Below are 7,427 nucleotides of genomic sequence, written 5' to 3'. Positions count from 1 at the left end.
TCCAGCGGATCTTCCCAGCTAGAGTTCCCCTCTTGTAACAGATATAATGGTCCAAAAAGATGCTCACAAAGTAATCTGTGTGTATGTTACCTTACGTGGTAAATGGCACATTGCAGATGTGATTATGTTAAGCATCTCAAGCTGGAGAGATTATAATAGAAGATTTAGTTGAGCCCAATGTATTCACAGTGACCCCTATAAGAGGGAGACAGGAGATTAAAGCTCAATAGAAGAAGAAATGACTATGGAGGCAAGAGGCTAGCATGATGTGAGGAGGGGACCACATGAACCAGGGGTGCAGGCAGCCCCTAGAAGCTGAGAAAGGCTAGGAAACTGCTTCTTCCCTCAGAGTCTTGTTTGTGCCCAGTGAAACTGATTTCAGACTTTCGACTTTAAGAACTGTAAGAGAACAAATTTGTATCCTGTTAAAACACTCCCTTTCTGTCACTCATTACAGCAACAATAGGAAGCTGAAATATCTAGCTACTTATAAATGGATATGGCCACGTAAGCAAGACATGACCAGGAAAATGTTGATAAACTCAATGTGTCTAATAGACCTAACTCATAAAAACCTCACATAATGCTTCATTCTCTTTTTGTCTCTTGTCTACCAATTGGAAGCCAAGAGTTTAGAGGTAGACTACACCTTGGAGATGGTAGAGCTACATGATGAAAGAAGCCTTAGTCTTTTAATCAACCTGTTATTAATCAACAGAATACCATCTGTTAATACCTCATTGTTTACTGAAATGATTCCTTTGTGTGTCATTATCATGGGACAAAATGTTTCAAGCAAGGAAAATGTATCTTATTCTTGTATCCCTAGTGGTTAACATTACATATAAGAAGCATACACAAGCAGACACATTTCATCAAAATAAAAAATATTGATTTAAACTGAACTGATGTGGTCAGAAATGGAAAATAGTAGGAGCAGATTAAGAAGCAAAGGACAGAGTAAGATATGATTTTCAGAGAGCAAGGCTAAGGATAAAGTCCAGTTCAAGGTTTAACTGATAGATATGATCCAGAGGCCTGGGGTCCATAGGCTCATTTAAATGTCGAGAGATGAATCAGTCATCCACAGATAAATAGCGACCGTAGTAAACTGGGATGAAAGGGAAAACTAATGAATCTGAGACTTTCATTCAAAGTTAGTAAAAGAAATTTCTAATTTGAATATATCATCAGTATCATTCTCTTGATCAGAAACCACTTAGCCTTTCTTAAGTTTTCATCTTTTCACACATACCTTTCTAGTGTTAGAATAAACAAGATCAAGAAATACTTTCTGCCCTGGTTAACGTGGGAAAGCAATATAAAAAAGTTCACACTGGAACAAAACTGATTTTTTTAACGCCAATCAAACAAACCAAGACAATCCTCAGCTTAAAGAATTTTGCTGCTCCAAGTAGGGTCTGTGATTCATAGGGAACATTTACTTTTCTTATTTTCAATCTATCTAAGTTCTGCATTATTTGAAGAGCAATCCAAAACTTTTTTAAAGTAAACACTTCTCTGATCTGGAACGAAGTTTTGCTTTTATCAGACAGTTCTCAGGCCTTACAATAGGCAACATCATTATCATTGCAGTTCCAAGATATATCTCTTTCTCAGTGATGCATAAAAGGATTTTCCTCTCTTCAAATGATAATTAAATTAAAAGCAAAGTTGGGAAGAAGGCTTTGAACTGCTCTGGTGAGAAAGGTCACTGACTGATCAGCAATCTGTTAGCACAGCTGTGTAGAGAAGAGACTTTCCAGCCAGATCGTCACAAGTGGGTTCTTCATATCAAGTGAGAAGGTAGTTGGTTTTCTTCCTTTAAACACTTTACTAGTGATGCTCAGAAGCCAGAAAACATACAGGCATTTGGAAGGATTTGTAAAGACTCAGGTGAAACACCAAATTAAATTGTCAAGAAAACCCATAAGAGAAAAATGCCATAAAACTCAAGATCAGGAAATGTACTGTGGTAGTGGGGTTGATTTATATACTTTTTTCTGCTAAAAGCTCATCACCTTGATCTTTATGCCACCAGAGGAGAAGGAGTTGCATGCAATTTTTATTTTCAATATTATTCCTGTAAGTTATATATGGTCAAATCATTGCTTTTTATTGACTGATCTGGGCTTCCTTGGTGGCTCAAACAGTAAAGAATCTGCCTGCAATGCAGGAAACATGGGTTCAGTCCCTGGATTGGAAAGATTCTTTGGAGAAGGAAATGGCACTCCAGTATTCTTACCTGGAGAATGCCACGGACAGAGAAGCCTGGTGGGCTATAGTCCATGGGGACACAAAGTCAGAGATGACTGAGTGACTAATACTACCATTACTATTTAGTGATCTGATATGTTTCAGTTTAAAACAAACACCCAAGTGGTAATTATCCTGAGATTTTATCACTGCTTAAAGAAGAGAAAAATACAGAGGCAGCAAGACATGGGATGCTGGTAACAGTGGATCTAAAACAGATAAATATCTAAGTTTAGCTAGTGTCAAGAAGTTTTGTCTGGGTGCTTCCATCTGTAGCTGCAGAACTGGAAGATGTGAAGCATGCTAAATTGCTTCAATCATGTCAGACTTTATGACCCTATAGGTTGTAGGGGCTTCCAGGGTAGCTCAGCTAGTAAAGAATCCTCCTGCAATGCAGGAGATCCCAGTTCCATTCCTGGGTTGGGAAGTTCCCCTGGAAAAGGGATAGGCTACCCACTCCAGTGTACTTGGGCTTCCCAGGTGGCTCAGAGGTAAAAAATCTGCCTGCAGCGTGGGAGGCCTGAGTCTGATCCCTGGGTTGGGAAGATCCCCTGGAGGAGGGTCTGGCAACCCACTCCAGTGTTCTTGCCTGGAGAATCCCATGGATAGATGAGCTGTAGGGCTACAGTCCATGCGCTGACTGAGTCTCTTCCCTCTCCTGCATTGGCAGGCAGAGTCTTTGCTATTTTCACCAGCTGGGAAGCTCAAATTGGAAGATAGATTTTACTAAAGTTTCTTTAGAGGACAAGAATTCCCTGTTCAGACATGTTTCCAATCATTTCCTTTAAATTCTAATTGAAAAAGAATAGACTGAACCTAGTGCAGACTGGAAATTTATTTTTTAAAAGATCTTCAAGTATGGCACACCATATTATCATTTGCTTCCTTTAATAAATGCAAATCAACCACACTGTAGAAAAAAGCATAAATGAGGATTTTGTTTATCATAGAGTCCACTATACACCGTAGAAGTTTAATGGCTAATAAAAACCACAGTATTATCATTCAGAGTGATGTTTATATGCCTGTGATTAAATTTGTTTATCTCCCTGAAAAAAGAAAAAAACAGACAGTGGATGTCACGGTAAATATAGGAGCATTTAGGTGTTTTTCTAAGCACTTTACATGCACTGTCTCATTTAACCCATATGGCAATTTTTGGTGTGTGCATGCTGTTGTGTCTGACTCTGTCTGACCCCGTGGACTCTAGCCCGCCAGGCTCCTCTGTCCATGGGATTCTCCAGGCAAGAACACTGGAATGGGTTGCCATTTCCTTCTCCGGAGGATCTTCCCGATCCAGAGGTTGACCCCTCATCTCTTATGTCTCCTGCACTGGCAGACAGATTCTTTACCAACTGTCAATACTGTTATCATGATTCTAGTCAATCTCTAAAGACTAAGCATATATGAACTTCTGGAATCTAACAATTTAAGAGCAAAAAGGCCTTCTTTATGGTTTTCTACTCTTCTTTTACCTATTTGCTAACTAAAAATTGAAAGAAAAGACAGCCGACTCAGCCCTTTTCTTCCCAGATCTTCTATGTCAAGCAGTCCAAGTACTTCTTATGTGACAATAAAAAGTTAACCTTCATCGGTCACAAAAGGTGAGCCTATTGCCGCAATATTTCAGACAATGGGTAGCAACTTACATTTTTGTAACTAGGAAAGATTACTCAAGTGATACTTAAATGAAGAATTAAATTTTGCTTAAAGCTCCTTTTAATTAAAAATATTTTTTACAATATCTGTTATTGTTGATTTGTTATGAAAGGGTTCTTGCAATAAACTGAGAAGTATTTCTTTTTCCAAACACAAGTGTAAAAGAAGAATCACATGAAGTTATATATTTATGGATTTACTTCTGTTAATAAAATAAGATCCCAGGCAATTGGAACCCTGCAGGAAAAATTCACAGCTTACCCTGTTCTTCTAATAATGCATTTGGAGTAAGCAGAATACCAATGGTTGGATCTTCCTTTTATAGTTACTGGCAGCTTCTGGAAGAACAGCAAAATAGTTTCATTCCTTTAACTAAAAAACACCACTAAAATAAATCAGAATCAAGGATAAGTTATGAGACTTCCTATGGGGCAGAGGCCTGACCTGTCCTGGATGAATTTCAGGATTTATAATGGGCATAGTCATATTTGGTTTCCTAGGTGGCTCAGTGGTAAAGAATCCTGCCAATGCAGGAAACACGGGTTCAATCCCTGGATGAGGATGATCCCTGGAGAAGGAAATGACAGCCCACTCAGGTATTCTTGCCTAGGAAACCCCATGGACAGAGGAACCAGAAGACTACCGTCCACAGATTTTCAGAGTCGGACATGACTGAGAGACTGAGTGTACACACGTGTTGGACCCACATATCCATTCCTTAGCTTCTGCAGTTTTCAACTCACTTATATACCCAGATACTTCTTTTGGGCTTCCCAGATGGCACTAGTGGAAAAGAAGCTGCCTGCTAATGCAGGAGATGTAAAAGACATGGGTTTGAACCGTGGGTCAGGAAGATCCGCTGGAGGAGGGCATGGCAACCCACTCCAGTATTCTTGCCTGGAGAATCCCAAGGACAGAGGAGGCTAGCAGGCTAGTCAATGGGGTCAAAAAGAGTTGGACACGACTGAGCATGCATGTAAGCACATCACCCTTTTTGGTGATAAAGATCACAGGTCACAGGCTATTGTCTTTATCTTTGAATTACTCCAGATATCAAAGCCACACAGCTCCCTTATCATTTTGTCTTTATATCTCAGAAGATTTTTAGTTTTATAATCAAATTTAGAGAGATTTTTCCATATGCCCCCTGTCCTCACACATGCATTGCCTTCCCCATATCAATATTACTCACCAGAATGATACATTTTTTTAAAAATCAAAGATGAACCTACATCAATACATTTATAATGTCCCAAAGTCTGTAATTTATCTTAAGTTTTACTCTTGGTGTTGTACAGTCTATTAGTTTAGACAAATATATGATGACAAATGCACCATTATAATATCATACATATTACTTTCACTCCCCTAAAACCTTCTGTTCTATACCTATTTATTTCTCAATTTTGACACCAAAATACCAAGGAATAACAGTTTTCACTTCATACTTGCTTATTGTCTGATAGTTTCTAAATCCCCAAATTATCGGAGATTTTAAAATACACCTTCAATTCAAGAATAATTTTTCAGGATAAACAAAATACCACTCTAAATTCATGCAGTAAATTTTGCTGTTGCTTGTGGTTTGTCTGCTTTGTAAATTTATCAACCAATAATGAGATAGGCTGCTGCTGCTGCTGCTGCTAAGTCACTTCAGTCGTGTCTGACTCTGTGAGAACCCATAGATGGCAGCTCACCAGACTCCCCTGTCCCTGGGATTCTCCAGGCAAGAACACTGGAGTGGGTTGCCATTTCCTTCTCCAATGCATGAAAGTGAAAAGTGAAAGTGAAGTCGCTCAGTCGTGTCCGATCCTGAGCGACCCCATGGACTGCAGCCCACCAGGCTCCTCCGTCCATGGGATTTTCCAGGCAAGAGTGTTGGAGTGGTGTGCTATAGGTAGGTGCTATTCTCTCTTTTTTCAGTCAGTAATTGCTTCATGCAGATGTTGACATGTGCAGAAGAGTCACTCGAGGGGCTACATGTATTTAAGGATGTGCAAGGTGAATAGATACACGATCCAAGGAAAAGTTGAAGAGAAACTCAGTGAAACTGATCCTTTCTCCTACCCCTTGTCCTTACCTCTCAGCACTGCAGAGAGGCACTGGTGTACTTAATGCCTCATCTCACATAATATAGCCATGGGAGTCTGCTGGAGAAGAGTTGGTGACCCAGACAAAGCTCTCTTTCCAAAGGTCAAAGGAGAATACCTTGGGAAAGAAGAGTGATTGCTGGTGTTGTTCAGTTGCTCAGTTGTGTCCAACTGTGACCCTATGCACTGCAACATGCCAGGCTTCCCTGTCCTCACTATTTCCTGGAGTTTATTAAACTCATGTCCCCTGAATTGATGATGCCATCCAACCATCTCATCTTCTGTCACCTCCTTCTCTTTCTGTTCTCAATCTTTCCCAGCATCAGGGTCTTTTCTAAATGGCTTTTAGAAAGGTCATTAAAAAGGCTTTTTTTAAAGATCTTTTCTAGAAGAACCTTTTCTAAAAGGTTCTTTTCATCAGGTGTCCGAAGTATCCCAGCTTCAGCTTCAGCATCAGTCCTTCCAATGAATATTCAGGGTTGATTTCCTTTAGGATGGACTGGTTTGATCTCCTTGCTGTTCAAGGGACTCACAAGAGTCTTCTCCAGCACCACAGTTCAAAAGCATTAGTTCTTCAGTGCTCAGCCGAAGGAGAGTGGTACAGGTGTGGAAAGTTCCTCCATTTTCCAGGAAAGTGCTAGCACATGGCACAGTGGCTGCACACACGAGTCCAAGCCTCTTAAATGTAGCCTTGGAGCTTGGCCAGCTGTGTTCTGGTACCAGGGATGGCCTCAAGTCAGCTGTGTGCCAGCCTCTGGTCTCTGCTGGAGCGAGCTTCAAAAAGTACCCTGGCCACTGTGATCAAAGCAAATGGACTAAAGCCTGAAAGAACAGTCCATATTATTCTGTCTTGTAAACCTTTCTGCTCTGTTTGTCAAGGAAAAGGACCCTTGGACTGATTAAGTTCCAAAAGTCCAGGAGGGGACTTGTGTCATGAGGGAAGCTCTTTCAAACTAAAAGCCCACTAATAAAGACAAGTCAATATGCAGGAAATGCATTTAAAAAGTAATTAAGAGATAGGATTCCACTGGTGTATGTTTGTCTTACAAAATTTAAACACACAAAATAATCATTTGCAATATGAAATTTTTGTGTAAGAATTGGGAGATACATTAAATAACAATTATAGATAAAAACTTAAGCTAAAATTAACCTGAATGTGTTTCTACCAGTGTAAATAATACTGACAAAGTCACAGTCAGATAATCACATAACTAAATTTACACATATATAGACAGTGGCAGCTAGAGCCACTGTGAGTTACACCCTAATCTCAGCTGGTGCTCTTAGCATTTCTTTAGATATCAAAACTAATAAATAATAATAAGCTACAGACAGTTCTAAGAATGTTACATTTTTGTGAATGTCCAAAAATTTTAATGTGTTATATAAATCTAAAATATAATAAAATGCATTTTTTTT

The sequence above is a fragment of the Budorcas taxicolor genome, chromosome 25 (genome assembly GCF_023091745.1).
Source record: "Budorcas taxicolor isolate Tak-1 chromosome 25, Takin1.1, whole genome shotgun sequence".
NCBI lineage: Eukaryota > Metazoa > Chordata > Mammalia > Artiodactyla > Bovidae > Budorcas > Budorcas taxicolor.
Note: the sequence above shows the minus strand (reverse complement) of the source record.